Source organism: Papaver somniferum, chromosome 9 (genome assembly GCF_003573695.1).
Source record: "Papaver somniferum cultivar HN1 chromosome 9, ASM357369v1, whole genome shotgun sequence".
Classification (NCBI taxonomy): domain Eukaryota; kingdom Viridiplantae; phylum Streptophyta; class Magnoliopsida; order Ranunculales; family Papaveraceae; genus Papaver; species Papaver somniferum.
The window spans coordinates 135838929-135856090 of NC_039366.1; the positions used below are offsets into that span (position 1 = coordinate 135838929).

The 17162-nt window shown below is 37.0% G+C and overlaps 1 long non-coding RNA gene across 2 annotated transcripts; it reads right to left on the bottom strand.

Annotated features, from left to right (window-relative positions):
* Positions 1-6962: 6962 nt before the first annotated feature.
* On the bottom strand, positions 6963-10439 carry LOC113307725. 2 transcript variants are annotated; one of them, XR_003339262.1, is made up of 4 exons: positions 10320-10439; positions 8844-9053; positions 8631-8744; positions 6963-8463 (listed from the first exon to the last, which is right to left on the bottom strand). It is a non-coding gene; the product is annotated as an uncharacterized LOC113307725 (long non-coding RNA). The 2 variants fall into 2 exon arrangements; XR_003339261.1 differs by lacking the exon at positions 6963-8463 and having other exon boundaries at positions 8489-8744.
* Positions 10440-17162: the final 6723 nt, after the last annotated feature.

A 17162-nucleotide genomic window follows, 5' to 3' on the forward strand; every position in this document is an offset into this window, starting at 1 on the left:
CCACCTTCATTTCCACTGTAAGTTTGCTTCGCAAGTATGGGTTTACTTCAGGAACGCTTCTGGTGCTTTTTGGCCAATGCCTAATTGTATTGATGCAATCATTAGAAGTTGGAAGTTGAAACTAGTGCATCTTATCGGAAAGAAATTATGTCCCTTGATCCCATCAGCGGTATGTTGGTGCATTTGGAAGTCGAGGAATGCCGTCGTCTTCGACCACGCTTCAATTACCACTGATTCAGTCATCAAAAATGTCAAGATGCAAGTGTATTTTTGGTGCCGCAATTCTGTAGAGCTGAAAGGAACTTCTTTAGATTATGTGCTTGCCAATTGGAACAGTTTCTTTATAACTTAGTGTTCCCAATTATTTTCTTTTGGGATGGTTTTGTCTCTTTTTTTGTCGAGGCTCTTTTGAGCTTTAGTTCTTGGGTTTGTATGCTCTTTGGAGCCCTCTTTGCTTACCTCTAATAGGCCTTCTATTAATTGTTTTACCTTTGCCGAAAGAAAAAAAAAAGATACGTGTAAAGTTGATATTATAAGTACTTCTGCTTAAACTTCCATAAATTGGACCTATACCTTTCCGGCTTCCAAATATAGCTTGGTTCGGTTACATGTTCCATTTCAAATGAATGGTTTGCCTAGGAAAACATAACAAACAAGTGAAACAACCAAAACCATTCAAGATATTTACAACACTTGATGACTTGGAACCCAAGTAACGGCTGACACAGCTGGGACCCACACCCTATCCTTGTTACCTAAAGTTTGTTACCTAAAGTCAAGTAGAGTCTTGCGGGATACTCAATTTCCCTTCTAACACCTCGATTAAAAACGTCCTTTTTACCGCATTTACCCTCACCGCCATTAAACTATCACCTAATTATCCGAATAAAACCCCCACACACTTATTTCATTTATAAACCCTCTACCCTCTCATTTCACCCCCGAACCAAACCCCACCTTCTTCTTTGACAAATTCTTAATTGCTCTGTAAAAGCAACATCAACAACAGAGATAATGAATTCGAATTTTTCTACCACCATTCCAGTCCTTTTCTTTGATGGAGAACGTGAAATCGATATCGGAACTGTTACTATCGACAAATCAATGGATTTCAGGAAGTTTCAATTCACTGTGAGTGATAAAATTGGGATTTCTTCTCAGCAGATAACAATTTCCTTAATCTTTCATAAGAAATGTAAATCTCGTAAAATCCCGATTAATGAGAAGGTGAATTTTGGGTTGATTGCTTTTGAGAAAGATTGTTATTTCCTAGCTGTTCTGAAACGATCAAGAAGAGAACGAAGAGGTTTTAAGTCTCGTCAAAATCTTACTGGAAATGATTTCTTTTCTACTTCTCCAATTGATGTTCCACAGAAGAAATTTTCAATTTTGAGACGTGATGAAGTAATTAGTCCTTCACAATTTGGATTTGTTTCATCACCGCCTTATTATGATCGTCAGTTTCCAGCACCACCGGAAAATAATCAGTATGATGAATTGAGGTACAGAGAATATCAGAATCAATTGAGGAGTTTACAGATTCAGAGAGAAAACAATTATATGATGTCTCAAATTTCCTATCCGTATCATCAAGATTTGGAAACTGAATATATGTTTGGTTCAAGGTTTGGTAACCATATGAGCTATTGCAAAGAATGTTCTGTATCATCTAATGGTGTGCCGTTTCACTGGTGCGATGCTATTACGGCAGGATTTAGGTCTCCGGCAGGTCCAATTGCAAAACCAAGAAAGTTCTTTGCTTAGACGTTTTTCTTTTTAATTCGTTTTTTAATTTTGGGCAACTTCGTATGGAAGTCTTAGAATAGGACTGATGAAATTTGGGGGATCTTGGTTTGGGCGATAAAATATTGAAGCTATACAGTGATGGCGTGCGAATATCAGTATTTTGGGATGCGAATATAAGTTTTTTTTTGGATACTGTTGGGGTGCGAAGATAAGTATCTTCTTGGGTGCATCGTCTCTGTTCTGTGAAGAAGAAATTGAGGGCAAAAAAAAATGTTCTCAATTGCCTTAATGTTGATAAATTAATCCTATCATTTAGATTATTGTAGGTTCAGATTTGGGTTGGTGTTAGAAAACATTTGTAGTGTTTGTGTTTTGCAGACTATGCCTATGCGGTTTGTTATTGCAAGGATGTCATGTTTTTGTTGATTAAAAATATTACAAGATTTTGTCTTTGGAAACGTTAGAATCGTTAGATGAGTAGTCAAGTTTTCTTTAGCTGCTTGTATCTCCGTTAAGAGCTTGAATGTGGTCTGAATTGTGCAATGTGTATAAATAGTTGCGGGTTTGCCGATTAAATTTAAGAGGTCCGGAGTTGGGCAAGTCATATGTCCTGTTAACTTGGACTTGGACCTTGAATGTTGGAAATAAGGCAGGGTTATAGAATCTGGTCGACAGTATACTATGCGTACAAGGTGCACGCTATCTGAATCTGCAACTGGTTGTACGTTCAGGTGTGAAAGTACATGTTACAACCTACAACTCAGCGGCGGAACTAGTTTAATAGTACCCCAGTGCAGGTTTTGGGAACTCCATGTGTGCTAGGTTTGTGAGAAGTAGACAGCAATCTGTACATAATGCGGAGTTGCTTTGGCTTTTTCTAAAATGTGGGTTGGATCTTACGAACAAGACCATGTAATTTATAGTATATTACTCTCTTCGTCCCAAATTAGATGACCTAGTTAGTTTTAAATTTTATCTCAAATTAGATGACCTATATCATTAAACAACAGAGTATTTCTAAAATTATTCTTTTAATTGATTATAATTAGTGTAAGAAATATGTAAAATTTGATAGTCATTTTTATATTCGTTACTTGGGTGTTTTAAAATGTTTTCCAATGATGTAAAGTTTACAAATATTTGTGATATGGTTTGAGACATAAATCAATTCTAAGTTTTACTAATAATTATCCACAAGAGTAAAATTGTATAAAATACTTAAAAATCACAAAATTGGTTAAAAAGACCAAAATCAACAATTCTTGGGTGAAAAAGACTTGTACATTTTGATACTGTTTAAATAGACAAAAATTAAAAGATACTGTTCAAATGGACAAAAATATAAAAATAGCCAGGATGTAACCAGTTTCATCCTACCCATTTTCAAATATTTTTTCTTATTTTTAATTTATATCAGGATGCATCCAGTTTCATCCTTGCTATTTTTTAAATTTAAGTCGCGATGAATCCAATTTCATACTTGCTATTTTTTTTATCCATTTCACCCATACTAATTTTTACTCGTCCATTTGAACCATGATTTAAAAAAATTTGGACAAATGACCCATTTTCCGCTTAAAAATCCTCCTACAACTAGGTCATCTAATTTGGGACGTAGGAGGTATTACATTTCTGAAGCTAATTGAACATGTAAACATAGAACATCCAACAATGTGGGTTGTTGTGGCTGTATCAATTGAGGAAAATAAAACTTCATTCATTAGTGTGCAAGAAGACCATCTTGTATGCCACTTGATTTTCTAAGGCAGGTGCCTACTGTGCTGGACGTTTTTACGGGGTAAGAGCAGTTCCTATGGAATGGACTCAACAAACATGAAAAATGGATGTTCAAACCAACAAATTTGTTGGCTTGTTCATTGAGTTGGAAGATGTAGCACGCGCTTGATGAAAGGTCGGACGAGTTTTGTTCCAGCGCTGGCGTTTGAGCCAAAAACGCTGGCGCTTTTCTTTCCAGCGCGCGCTGACAGTTGAAACGCCAACGTTTTTTGTTATCACGCCGCGTTCATCTTAAAAGCGCCAACGGCTACTTCAATCCAACAGCTGATGCTCTTTTTTGTTTCCTTATAAATTCAGTTCATCTCCAGACTTAAATCTCACACCTTCTTCATCACTACCTCAAAATTACACAATTTCATATCATCTCTAATTTTTTTTTTCAAACAAAACTATTCATATCAACTCAATCTACCAGAAAAAATCTCATCGCCATAAATTTCATTTCTAACAAATATGACATCCTCACAACAACAATCACAATAACAAACACCACAACAAACACAACAACAATCACAACAAGAAACACAACAAGAAACACCACAAAACACAAGAATTTGTGGTGTCAAGTATACAATGAATGAAGACGAGTAGCTTTGCAGAAATTATGTATTATATACATTAGATGACATCAATGGTATCTATCAAGAAAAAAAACTTTTTATGATAAGATTTTACAAAAAAATTGTGAAGAAACAGGGAACCCCAATAGAAGTGACGTCGATGGGTTGTCTCATCGTTTTCACGCAATTTCAACAGCCGTTAGTGAATAAGTAGCTTTGGTCACTCAAATGTGGAACAACAAAAAATAGTGGTGAAGACGAACCGGATGTGGAACACAGATGTCGGGAAGAGTGGCAAAAATCCCACAAAACGAGTTTCCAACATGAAACTTGTTTCACTATTCTGAGGGTGCTTAACAAGTTTAATCCATGCTTGCTAGAAGGTCATCAAGTGCCTACAAGATCACCACATGGTCCAATCGGGCAGGATTTTCAGAATGTCCAAGTAGTCAGGAACAACACAACACTAATCTAGACGTTAACACCAACGTCAAGAGAAGAAGAGGAGGTGGTCAGAAAGCTGCAAAAGCAACGAGAGACGCAGCCCAATGAGCATTAGAAGGAGGTTCAAGCGAGTTCAACTATGCTGATTACAAGGAATTTGAGATGCAGGTAGAAGCAGATAGAGCCAGGGACCATGGCATTGCTATAAATAATCAACAAAAAAGTCATCTTTCGCGAGAACAATACTACAAGGATTGTATGCTAAACAAGTTACTCTCCTTGAACACTTCAATAATGAATGAACGACAATATATTGCATGGACTAAGCAAATGGATGTGGTCGAACGACAAAGAGTCCATGCCGAACAACAACAAGTCCCCCTTCAACAAACTCAAGTTCCCCCTCAACAAACTGGCCAGTATATGAATGTGGAAGAAGACAAAGATGATGCCTCGGAAGAAAACGAAGATGAATACAATCTTGCTAACTGATTTTAATTCTTGTTTATTTAAGTTTAATTTAATTCAGTGTAGTCGTTTTATTTAATTCAGTTTAGTTTAGTTTAATTTAATTGTACTCGTTTATTTAAAATTACTTTTAATATAATTGCCTCAATTTTAAAATAAACAACAATACTAAAATGAAAATAACACTAAATTGAAAATAACATTTATCTCCCTCTCCCTCTGCCTCGCCCCTGCGTATCACCTGCTGCTCCTTTTAAACCCCAAAGGTGCTTGGTTAAATCTTGTCTTAGTTGTCCATAGATTCCCCGGTTTTGGAGTATGTCAGTGGCAAGTCTATATTCTCTTGCCGGGCGCCCATGCTCTACCACAAGATTCTTGGTTAAATCTTCATCTGGAAAACTAGTCCAGGTTGGGTCACGCCTTGTTTCTTCAATGACCATGTTATGCAGAATGATACAAGTCAGCATAATTTTGTTCATTTCTTGAATATCAAAAAAGCGTGCCGACCCAGTTACGATGGCAAACTTCCTTTTCAGTATGTCAAAAGTGCGTTCAACATCCTTTCTGCATTTCATTTGTTGGGCGTTAAAGTACTTCATATCCTTCGAAGACGTCGGTCCAAAACGTACCTGTTTATAAGATTGAACCATAGTTGACCATTCTGGATAGACTTCGTCTGCTAGATAATAACCCCGAGTGTAGTGATGAACGTTGATGGTGAAATTACAGTGCGACGCGACCCCGTTCTTAAGATCTTCAAACAATAGTGACATATATAAAACGTTGAGATCGTTACTTGAACCCTGGAGTCCAAAAAAGGCATGTCAAAATCAACAATCATAAGTAGCTGAAGCTTCCAAAATTACAGTTGGTTTTGGATAATGACCCTTATATTGGCCCTCCCATTCAATCGGATACGCATGCCACGTCCAGTGCATGCAGTCAAGACTACCTAGCATTCCTGGAAATCCCCTCTCGGTGTTTTCTGCAATTATTCTTTGAGCATCTTCCTGAGTAGGCTTTCTTAAAAAGGTTGGACCAAAATGCTCGACTATTGTTTCGCAAAACAATTTGAGATACCTGAAGGCGGTTGTTTTCCCAATACGGATGTAATCATCTGTGGCATCCGCTGGTACTCCGTAACATAGTATACGGAGGGCCGCAGTGACCTTTTGCTCGGGACTAAAGCCTCGTACATGTCGTGCATCATACTGATAATAAAATAAAGGTTGTACCTGACAAAGCTCGACAATAATCCTTTGCGTCAAGTTGCGGCCCATGCGGAATCGTCGCTGAAAATCCTCATCGGGATACACACAATCATGATTAAAATAATCATGCATCATCTTTTCGTGGTAAAAATGTCGATCTCGCCACGTCCATCTTCTAGTCGCAACTTCATATGGCTCTAAAGACTTTGATATGATCCCGGATTGTAATTGCAACGTAAAATTTCGCCTTCTTCTATCTTGATCTGCATCTTCACCCATTTGACGCAAAAACTCCATACACATTTCTTCATCTTCTTCATACAACATTTCATCCATCGCCATATCCTCCTCAGAAGAATCAAAATCAGAATTCATAATTGAAAATTGAAAGCAATTGAAAGAAAAGATTGACCGGATGAAAGATTGTTGTGAATTTGTGAGATCAAACTCGAGTCGTATTTATGGAGGTAGAAACTAGTCGTTCCCGTGATCGTTGGAAAGTAGCTATTGGCGACCTTGGTTCAAATGCCAACGTTTCTTTTACAAACGCCAGTGTTTGTGCAACGACCGCCAGCGTTTGTATTACGCTCGCGCGCTTAGTTATCAAACGCCCAGTCCTTTACTATAGTAGAAAAGCCAGTTTGGTCATCCACCTGGCTCAACAAAAAAATGAATTTGGCCATTGCCATAGGAATTGCCCTAACATGAATCTAAAAATGATAGTGTTGGAATTAGAAACTACAGCGGAAATGAAGCTCCTCTTGTCAAGGACGAACTCCTCAATAATACGGTTCAAATTAAACGTCTGTGAGAGAAAACATTCCTGCCCGATAGGAATAAATTCCAAATACAATGTATTACTCTTGTTTTTTCCTCTTATATATACTGCTTGCTTCTAGAGGAGTGGTTCTATTTCTCACCGTAGTTCTTCGCCTGTAGTGGTTGTACACAACAAATCAAGCTACATACTTTTTCATCTCTTGCAGACCGGATGGTTCACATTCTTGCATTTAATCGGGATTTTACTCTGGAAATGGTGGCTGCAACAAAAAATCATATCCAACCTGGTCTTGAACTACTAAAAATGGTGGCAGACTGGCAGGTACCCTTGCGGCCTTGTGACCCATGATCTGGAACTCTTAGACCATGGAAAAAACATGTAGTATATTTCCATTCAAGCTAAGAATTTTTTTGGTAGCAGTGGACTTTCACTAGAAGTGGTTAGTTCTATCCACTTCAGTTTGAGGGAGGGTAGTGGAGTGTGATACAGATAGAACTCAAATTATGAAGTACTCGTGTGGTATTAGTTGTTTCTTTGATCGATCATTTCATCCTTAAATTGCATGTACAATCTCTAAGTCTCTCTTGATTAAACTCTGTTTTCCTCTGTTATTCGATGTTTCCCGAAGGCTTCTTCAGGGGTGTCTTACTTAAGTGCAACGACTGAATGAATCCATGAACTGGTTATTCTAAAACTACTACTGGGCTACAGTTGCTAACAAGTTGCTTTATTTTTGTGGATAGAGACAATAAACTCAATTAACATTGGGAATCTGGGATCTTTCCATGAAACTAGAATTGGATAAGGTTCTAACTGTTGCGTACCAAATGAGATTAGATACTAGTTCAAATATAATAATAAGTATATTATTGAATATGAAAGTGCACTTGGAGATGTCATGATATACATAGCTCGGTCACAGTGTATACATTTGGCTACACTCCCATCCTGGCTACAGATGATGTTGCCCTAAACGTCAAAGGTCCTTCAGGGTATAAAGAAGCAGGCAGAAATTCAAAGAGATTAACCATACGTGTAGGATGACCAATATTGTGCCCATCTTAAGGCAGAATCTGGCAAAATTCTTAAAGAGTCTTGGAGATGGAAGGAGAATCAGTCTCTGGAGTGACAGATGAGCTGGGAAAGTAATGTTGAGAAAACAAATAATACCCTAACCTAATTAAATTTCAAGACTAATGCAAGGTTTAGTAGCTGACAAATAATTCCCTAACCTAACCTCATCCTAGCTAGAACTTAGACTTGAGAAGGGGGCTTACTGATGTAGAAACAAGTTAAGTGGAAGTGCAGCCTCAGCTCTCATTCTAGAAGGGTTTTAATCCAACACAAATGAAGACTCTAGATCATGGAAGTAGTAAACAAGTGGAAATTTCCCCGTAAAATCATTTTACAAGGGAATATCGAGGAATTCAGCATGATCTTTACTCATGCACAAGTCCTGAATACACAAAAGAAAAGAATCAGTAATAGAGAGTACACAGAATATAAGATTCGTCTCCTGAACTCACAATAACAAATTAGATACCTCATAGTTGAAGTTTCAGGAAAATGCTAATACAACCGCTAGCTTAGAGCAAGAATAGAGCTAGGCGTAAACATACTCACCCGTGTCATAATGACTTTCAAAAGTTGTAATTGTCTATATTCGCAATTGCCTTCAACAACCAATCGCCCCTTTCCACTCAACATTGTAGGAGTTATTTTTGGCGAGCGAGACAACTGCAACCATCAAGTCAGACCATTAGATTAACAAAAAAAAAATGACGGCTCCTACTAAATTAAATTAATTTAGATAAATTTTTAATAACATTTGCTCACTCTCAATCGTCCCGCCGCTTATCCTCTCAAGAGAGGCTGCTTCAATAGCTTCTCTAATCCGCAAGACAGCAAGTTCCTTGTCGACATCAGTAGAGCAGTGTCTCGTGAGACTTTTCCCTGCCAAACTTGAGCCATGTCCAATACATTTATATTTCTCAACATTCACAAACTCAAACTTGTCGACATAAACAAGTCTGGGAACCAAATACCCTGAAAGAAAAAGATATTAAAACAGTTACAACTATAGAAATCTATAGCATCAGATGCTATAATAATCGCCGGACTTCCTTCTCTAAAATCTGCTGTAACATCCTGAAACCAATCTGTTCGAACAATTTTTCCACTATCAAGGTGTTTAAATTTCTTATTTCTGATTAAATAACCATCAGATGCTATAATAATTTCTCCTCCATTTATTAACCCAATAGCCGTACCTCCTTTCATCGTATTTAAAACCTAAAATCAGTTTAAGTAATAGAATAGGTTGCTTAGCAGGAATTGAAGAAGTTTGAGGGATGAAATTGAATACTAAAGGCAAACAAAGTTATTCTTCAGTCTACATAAAGGGAGAGATAGTAAAAAGAAAATGCAATCATGAGCTTTTGGGGCACATATCAAATAATCGAAATTATTGACATGCTAAGTAATCTTTTAAAGACTTTTTTGTTGCTTGATTATCACACTGAAAATTATTAATAGTTAAAGACACATAAGATGACAAAAGTTTCAACAAGAAAAGACAAAGAAATTAACTTCTACCAGATGAAACATCTAACACATCATGGTACTGCGAGAGTACGAAACAGGAATCCTTGAAAAGAAGAGAACAATATATGTTATTAACAAGTGGATATCCTAACTTGAATATTACAACCAATAAACCTACTAACCTGCACGAAACACTATAATATCACGAGATATGTATTCACAAAAATCACCATTCCGTTCTACGTATCCAATAATGGATTCATGACTCTGATTAGCCATATAAAATAGAATGGCACAAACACCTAATGACTGTTGAAGCACTGCAAAATCTACTAGTACTTAATTGAACTACTTCTGGAGTCTCAGCCATCTCATTTGGTCATGTACCAGACAGTCGAGATCAGAGGTAAAGTCCTAATTGCCAAAACAATTATATTAATATTAAAACAATTACACTCAAGCACACAAGACATGTATGATATTCATCAGCAACTTCAGTCGTAAACTTGCACCAAACATTAACGAAACGTATGGCTTTCCAAAATTTCAAAATCAATTGCTAATTTTAATCCAATACAGTTGAAACACTAACTATGTTTTACTAATATGCTGAAATCTGAGAATTAAGTAAGAATGAATTTCAAGTTCTTAAATTTCGGCTACTAATCTGAATTCTATACATCCTAATATGTGCACCGTATAATGATTTCAATAATAAAGATATATAGTTACATAAAAATCAAGTGATAGTGATTTGAATTTGATTACCTGGAATCGAAGAAATATGAGGACTGAAATTGAAGATTTAGGGCATACACAGTCGCGTTAGCGTTAGAAAAGAAAAGAGGGATTCCTTTCAAAAATATATTTATTTATAGCATCAGTTTTTGAACCCCGGTGTAGGGCATACATGAAAATTTCATGGCACACAAATTAGTTTTTCCATCCTAGGTGACTTTCAATTATCTATATACCCTTAAACCGTTTAAATTACAAACTTATCCTTATTCTTAATATAAAAACCTAAAATCAATTTAATAAAAATCAAAAACATTTTCAATCTAATCTATTCATCTTCCCCCTTTAGCGCCGAACGTGCTCTCCTAAAGGATTTTTTTTTCTTCATCTCCGTGATTAATTATCGATTCGTAAAAATTTGATCGTCGGTTAAACTCAACTACGTAATGACTCGTACAAAGAAAAAACAGGGAATAGGCAAACCAAATCGTCTTCTAATCAATCAATTTAAGAAGAAGAACCAATTGAAGATAAAGGTGTAGAAACTGAAATTGAACCACAAATCGAACCAGAAATTCAACCAAGTGAAGCACCAACTCCTGAAATGAGGATAAGAAAGTAAGTTCTATAAACTCATCTCTTTATTTGTTGTTTTTCATCGATTGAATAGGTTTAATTCCTGAAAATTTAGGGTTTTTGACGGTTACAGTGTTGGGTTTGGCTCAAGATTGAGTTGCGTTTTGAGCCGAAGTGTTCTTCTTAATTTCAGCCTGAAAGTGTATATGAACAGTTCGGCTTAAAATTTTCATTTGAATTTTACGCCGAACCTAGTCACACATAAAGGTGCTTAAGGGGTTCGGCGTATTCGATAATACTAATTTTAAGTCGAACGTCTATAATTTACATTTTCATAAATGGTATAAGTATAGAAGTTCGGCTTGAAATTATTTTTGAATTATAATCCGAACAACTCACTGTGTTTATGAATAAACTGATAGTTGTCGAGTTCGGCTTATATTTGTTTTTTCGGGCTAGCTGAACCCCTTGATTTACTTTAAAAATAGTTCTTTGGTAGTTATAGAATTGGGCTAATGTTTTTATATATCGAAATATAATAACTTTGTTTAGTGTTGTGCATTTTCTTCATATTTGTCAGTCGATAAATTCCAAAATCGCACGAAAAATATGAAGAAAGTGCACACGACACTAAACAAACACTATTACATTTCAATTGATATCTCTTACAGCCCTAGACTAGAGTTAATTCACAATTTTTCTATTTTGTTCAATGTATTGATCAAGTTTTATACTTGTTTTAGGAATAATGAAGTTAAAAAGAGGAAGAAGATGGAGGTTATGCCTTCTAATTCTAAGACTCTCGATCCTCGATGAGGAGGTCACAAAAAATTGGGAGCAGGAGGCAGAGAAACTGACAAAGATGTCGTGTTAGAAATTGATGAACCACTACCAGAGATACAAAGAAAAGAAGAAGGAAGAGATGGAGATGGTGGTGATGAAGAGAAAGGTGATGATAACGAAGAACCTCAACATCAACAAAAACCCCGCAAAGAGAAGAAGCTTTTTGAATCACGGTTACATGTTTGCACATTCCTCATAAGGATACCGTAATCCCAGCTCGAGGTGATGGTTTTCCCAATGGTCTTCTGGAAGATGGAGGAAGGGTGTTGATTGGTTACGCCGAATCTTGGGTAAAGGGAATATATGAGACTCCTGATCACAATGATGCAACCCGAGTATTGAGACACCAGAGGGCAGCGAAATAGAAATTGTCTGAAGATGTTCCTGAGGTGGTTGCTTACGTAAAATCATCTGCTTTATGGCCTGTAATTGAACATGGACATAAGGAATGTGACAGAGTGACTATCTCCACCTTCTCCGAGCGATTTTGTCCAGAGACTTGTACGTTTCAGTTACCCTTTGGGGAGATGACAATCACTCTTGATGACGCGAACAAGATTACATGACTTAAAGTGAGAGATAGAAGCGTGGATGCTGACTATTATGATATGATTTGGAAGGAGATATATAAGTTGTGAAAAAGCGGGGGTCTAACAACACCACCCAATATTTCGCTTAGCAATCTGTATGGACTAACTCCGAAATACTTTGCTAGAGAATCAACTAGACAGTCAGACTCAATCTAGATAAAATTATCTCAAGGAGTTAATATCTCTCTCTTGATTTGATTTTTACTCAAGCTAAAAACAATAGCGAGTCTTTATCAAATACAAGGAATAACTTGGACGGTACCAAAGACCAATGTCTAAGTGTTAATCAATGAAATCAACAACCACAAGGTCGAATCTCTAATCGATTAAACTTTAACATACAACCTGTATTATTTCAATTATAAAGATAAACAATATAATGCGGAAACTGAAATAACACAGACACCAGAAATTTTGTTAACGAGGAAACCGCAAATGCAGAAAAACCCCGGGACCTAGTCCAGATTGAATACACACTGTATTAAGCCGCTACAGACACTAGCCTACTCCAATCTAACTTCAGACTGAATTATAGTTGATCCCCAATCAGTCTCCTACTAATTCAAGGTACAGTTGTACTCCTACGCCTCTGATCCCAGCAGGATACTGCGCACTTGATTCCCTTAGTTGATTTCACCCACAACTAAGAGTTGTTGCAACCCAAAATCGCAAACTTGATAATAAACAAATCTGTCTCACACAGAAAAGTCTATCAAAGGATAAATCTGTCTCCCACAGAAAAACCCTAGGTTTTGTTCCGTTTTAAGATATAAAATCAAGGTAAACAGGAACCAATTGATAATTCGGTCTTATATTCCCGAAGAACAACCTAGATTAATCAATCACCTCTCAACAATCCTTCTTGACTACACAAGCGGTTTGTCGAGGAATCGCAAACAGTGAGACGAAGATGTTTGTGACTTCTTTATCTTGCCTATCGGAGAACTCTCACGATCTCAATCCAATCAAAGATCTACTCGTACGATAGAAGATGCAAGATCAGATCACACAACTACGATAAAAGTAGTATCGGTCTGGCTTCACAATCCCAATGAAGTCTTTAAGTCGTTAACCTGGTTTTAGAGAAGAAAACCAAAGGTTAAAGGAGAATCGACTCTAATGAGCGCACTAGTATCACACAGACGTGTGGGGATTAGTTTTTCCCAATGCTAGATGTCTCATATATAAGTCTTCAAATCAGGGTTTTGCCTTAGTTACAAAGCAATCAATATTCACCGTTAGATGAAAACCTGATTTAGATTCAAGATAATATTTCTCAACCGTTAGATCGAAAACATAGCTTGTCACACACACTTGAGATATACGTTTACTGGGTTTGTGAAAACCGTGCCCAAACGTGTACGTGTATGTTGGTTCAACATAGTAACCCAAAAGGTCAACCATATGAGCATTTCATATTAACCTTGTTCTTCTTCACCATAACTAGTTCAATTGACTCAAATGAACTAGTTATAGAGTTGTTCAATTGCTATGAGAAATTATGTAACTACATAAGACATAATTGAAACAAAGATGATTTGATTCAATTGAATCGACTCATGAACTTTATAGCCACGGTTTGCATGCTGCATTCCTTAGTAATTTAAGTTTCATGTTCAGAGCACATCTTTAGATCATAACCCACTCAAGTACGCAAACAAGTTCGCGGACTTAAGACAACCAGCAGATTTTTCCAAACTCAGCAGAAAATTTCGGCAAGGAGACTTCCACCAGTTCGCGGACTAAACACGTAAACGAGTTTTTGGAAAATCCCAGCAGAGATTCTCGGCAAGAGAACTTCCGTCAGTTCGTGGACTTGGCAAAGCCAATTACTCCGGTTTCTCTCAATCAACAAAGTTCGCAAACTTCGGATTAAGAAGTATGACTTATGCACATATGTGTTTCCACACAATGCTTATATCCACCATTGGTTATATAGACCTAAACTCTCATTCCAACAATTGAAACATTCTTAGAGGATGTTATATAGTTGTTACACTATTTCTCGTCAAAGCGATTTTCAAAGTGATTGAAACAATATGACTTTCGTCATTAGATGAAGATAAACCCGATCAAAGCGAAACGCTTTACCAAAACATGATTTCGAGATATAGATAGGCGAGATATACTCGGCTCAAAATATCAAATGTGTATGATCCAGTCTATATAGCATACGACTTTTGTCTCACAAGAAGTAGGGGATAGAAGAAATAGACTTTTGAGTGATAGATAAGTTCAAGTCTCCACATACCTTTTTGTTGATGAGGTTCCACGGTTCCTTGAGTAGATCTTCGTCGTTGTATGATGAATTTCCATGAAGTCCTTGAGCTCAAATACATTTTTCTATCCTAGTCCGAGACTTATCTATGTAGACTAGAAATCAAGACTCATAGTTTTGATCACTAACATTGACAAACATGCTTGAGATAGCAACGCATGCGAGGTCGATCGAGCTATGCTCTGTTAAGTTGTACAATGAATTCTTGATTGGGGGGATTACCAGACTGAACTCGAGTTTTGTCGTTCCGCTAAAGATGTAAATTTTGTTACGGAGAACGGTGTGAGAAATAAGAAGCTTAAGAAGGTGAAGCTTACTAATTTTAAAAAGGAATTTGAGAAGACATCGAAGAAAGTAGCAAGGGGGGGTTAGTAATGGAGGCAATGGACGAGATCAAAGTGAAGCAAACCGGAACCGCCTACTTGCTTTATACTCTTGGTAGAGATATCTTTCCCGACCTTACTGGAAACAAAGTGAGGAAAGGATCTTACTACCGTTAACAAGTATGCTTGGGGAACAGCTGCGTCAGATTACCTTATCGACCATCTTGTGACCGCCTATAGGTTGACAAGTACACACATTGGAGGGAACTTTATGCTTCAGGTAATTCTCGACGATCCAATATCCTTGTGTTTTTCCCAGAATTATACAATACATATTTTCTCTTGCATCAGTAAAGGGTTAGACTAATTGATGATAGCCTTTTAAAGCCGAACTCTCTTCTGAAACTTCAACTTTGATGAGTTCGGCTTGTTGGTGATATCAATTTCAAGTCGAACACTCTACCGAGAGATCAAATTTGATAGGTTCGGCTTATCTATGATATCCTTTTAATCCGAACCTTATATGTTCCAAATTTACTTTCCTTTTCATCTTGTCACTTCATTTCCTATTTTAATTTTGGATGTAGGTGTGGGTATATGACCATTTCTCGATTTTGGAATTGTCCAAACAACTTGAAAAATATGTAGATTGGGTTGATACACTTCCAATAACGACACGGTACAAGTTTGAGGACGAGATGAAAAGGAATAAAGAGCAGTTGGTGGAAAACTTGAGAGAGAAGTTAGACTTTTTGGAGGTCCATGACGTCGTTTTGATTCATATTCGAAGGGGGATGAAGTCTTTTAAGAAGATGAAGTTGTTGAATATGAAGAAATGCCAGTGGGTACGTATTATGGACCACTGTTTTGTCCTCATGGTTGTGTAATATATGATCCTTGGCGAGTACCGCGTCAATTAGGAACCACCAAAAGGTCCCTTTATTTGACGAGAAATTCACGTTGATGCCAAAGGGTCCTAATGGAACTAAAAGCACCACTTCTTCATGGAGTCCAAAGGATGATCCCGAACCTAGCATTGAGCATATGAAGAAGTTAGAAGACAACCAATTAAAAATGGTTGTTTTAAAACCCGTGCATGATGATCCTCGTGAAGTTGATCCGGGCTACATGGATTGGTACAACCAAAATTCTCATCCCTTGATTGTCAATAAGAAAAGTCAAAATATAGTTGATAATTCGAAGATGAAGGAAGTGGCGACCATCATCTCCAAAAAGTCAACTCATGATCAACTATCGAAGGCTTTTAAGGCAATGGTAATAATTGCATCAATTTATACTCTTGAATTTGTTATAACATAAATATAAAATAATACAAGTTACTCATAATTAGAAGTTGTTGACAAATGAAATTAGGTTGCGACGGGTAAGGAGATGTTGAAGAAAATAAAGAAGAAACTTGGTTGCAAAACACCGTTGACGGTCGATGAACAAAAATTTCTCATCGACGAGCGGGATGCTATTATAAACAAAGGACAAGAACCGCAGGTACCCACCAAAGGGCCGACGAAGAAGAGGGTTTGACAAGCTGATGAAGGCACAAGCAGAGGTGGTAGTAGCAGCCCAACCGGTGATGGCGACGCGATGGAAGATGAACGTGAAGGCGGCAGAAAAGGATTCCTTGGAAGTGGTCGTGGAACCGACAAGAGGGGCCGTGGTCAATGAACTTTTATGTTTGCAAGTTCATTTGAATGTTTTATTAAGTACACTTTTATATTGGTTTATGAACCTTGACTTTTATGTTTTATTCGTGGTATCGACAAATTGACTTTTCTGTTTTAATCGTGTTATGGATACCTTGAATTTTCGGTTTTAATCATGCTATAAACAAGTTCAATGTCTGGATTTATCAGGTTCCGCTAGTTTTATAAATCTCCATATATTCCAAACCTTACAAGTTCAATATCTGGAATTTGTCAGGTTCGGCTTGTCATGTAACTATCCATACAAGCCGAACCTGACTAGTTCCAGACAGCTGGATTTTACCAGGTTCGGCTGGTTCCTTAATTTTCAGTATGAGCCGAACCTTCTAATTTACAAATGAAATTTCCTAAACGGCTTGTTTTTTTTTAAAAAAAAATGATCCGTTGGGGAATTTCTATATATGGTGTTGGCTCTCTTTAACAATTTTTTTTACTAAACTTACTATTGTTCCTCCAAACCAAATTTTATTTTGCATTTCTACTAAAAAATTAAACCATTCACCGTTGAAGAGGATAAAATTTTTGTCAGAGCTTTCATTCGA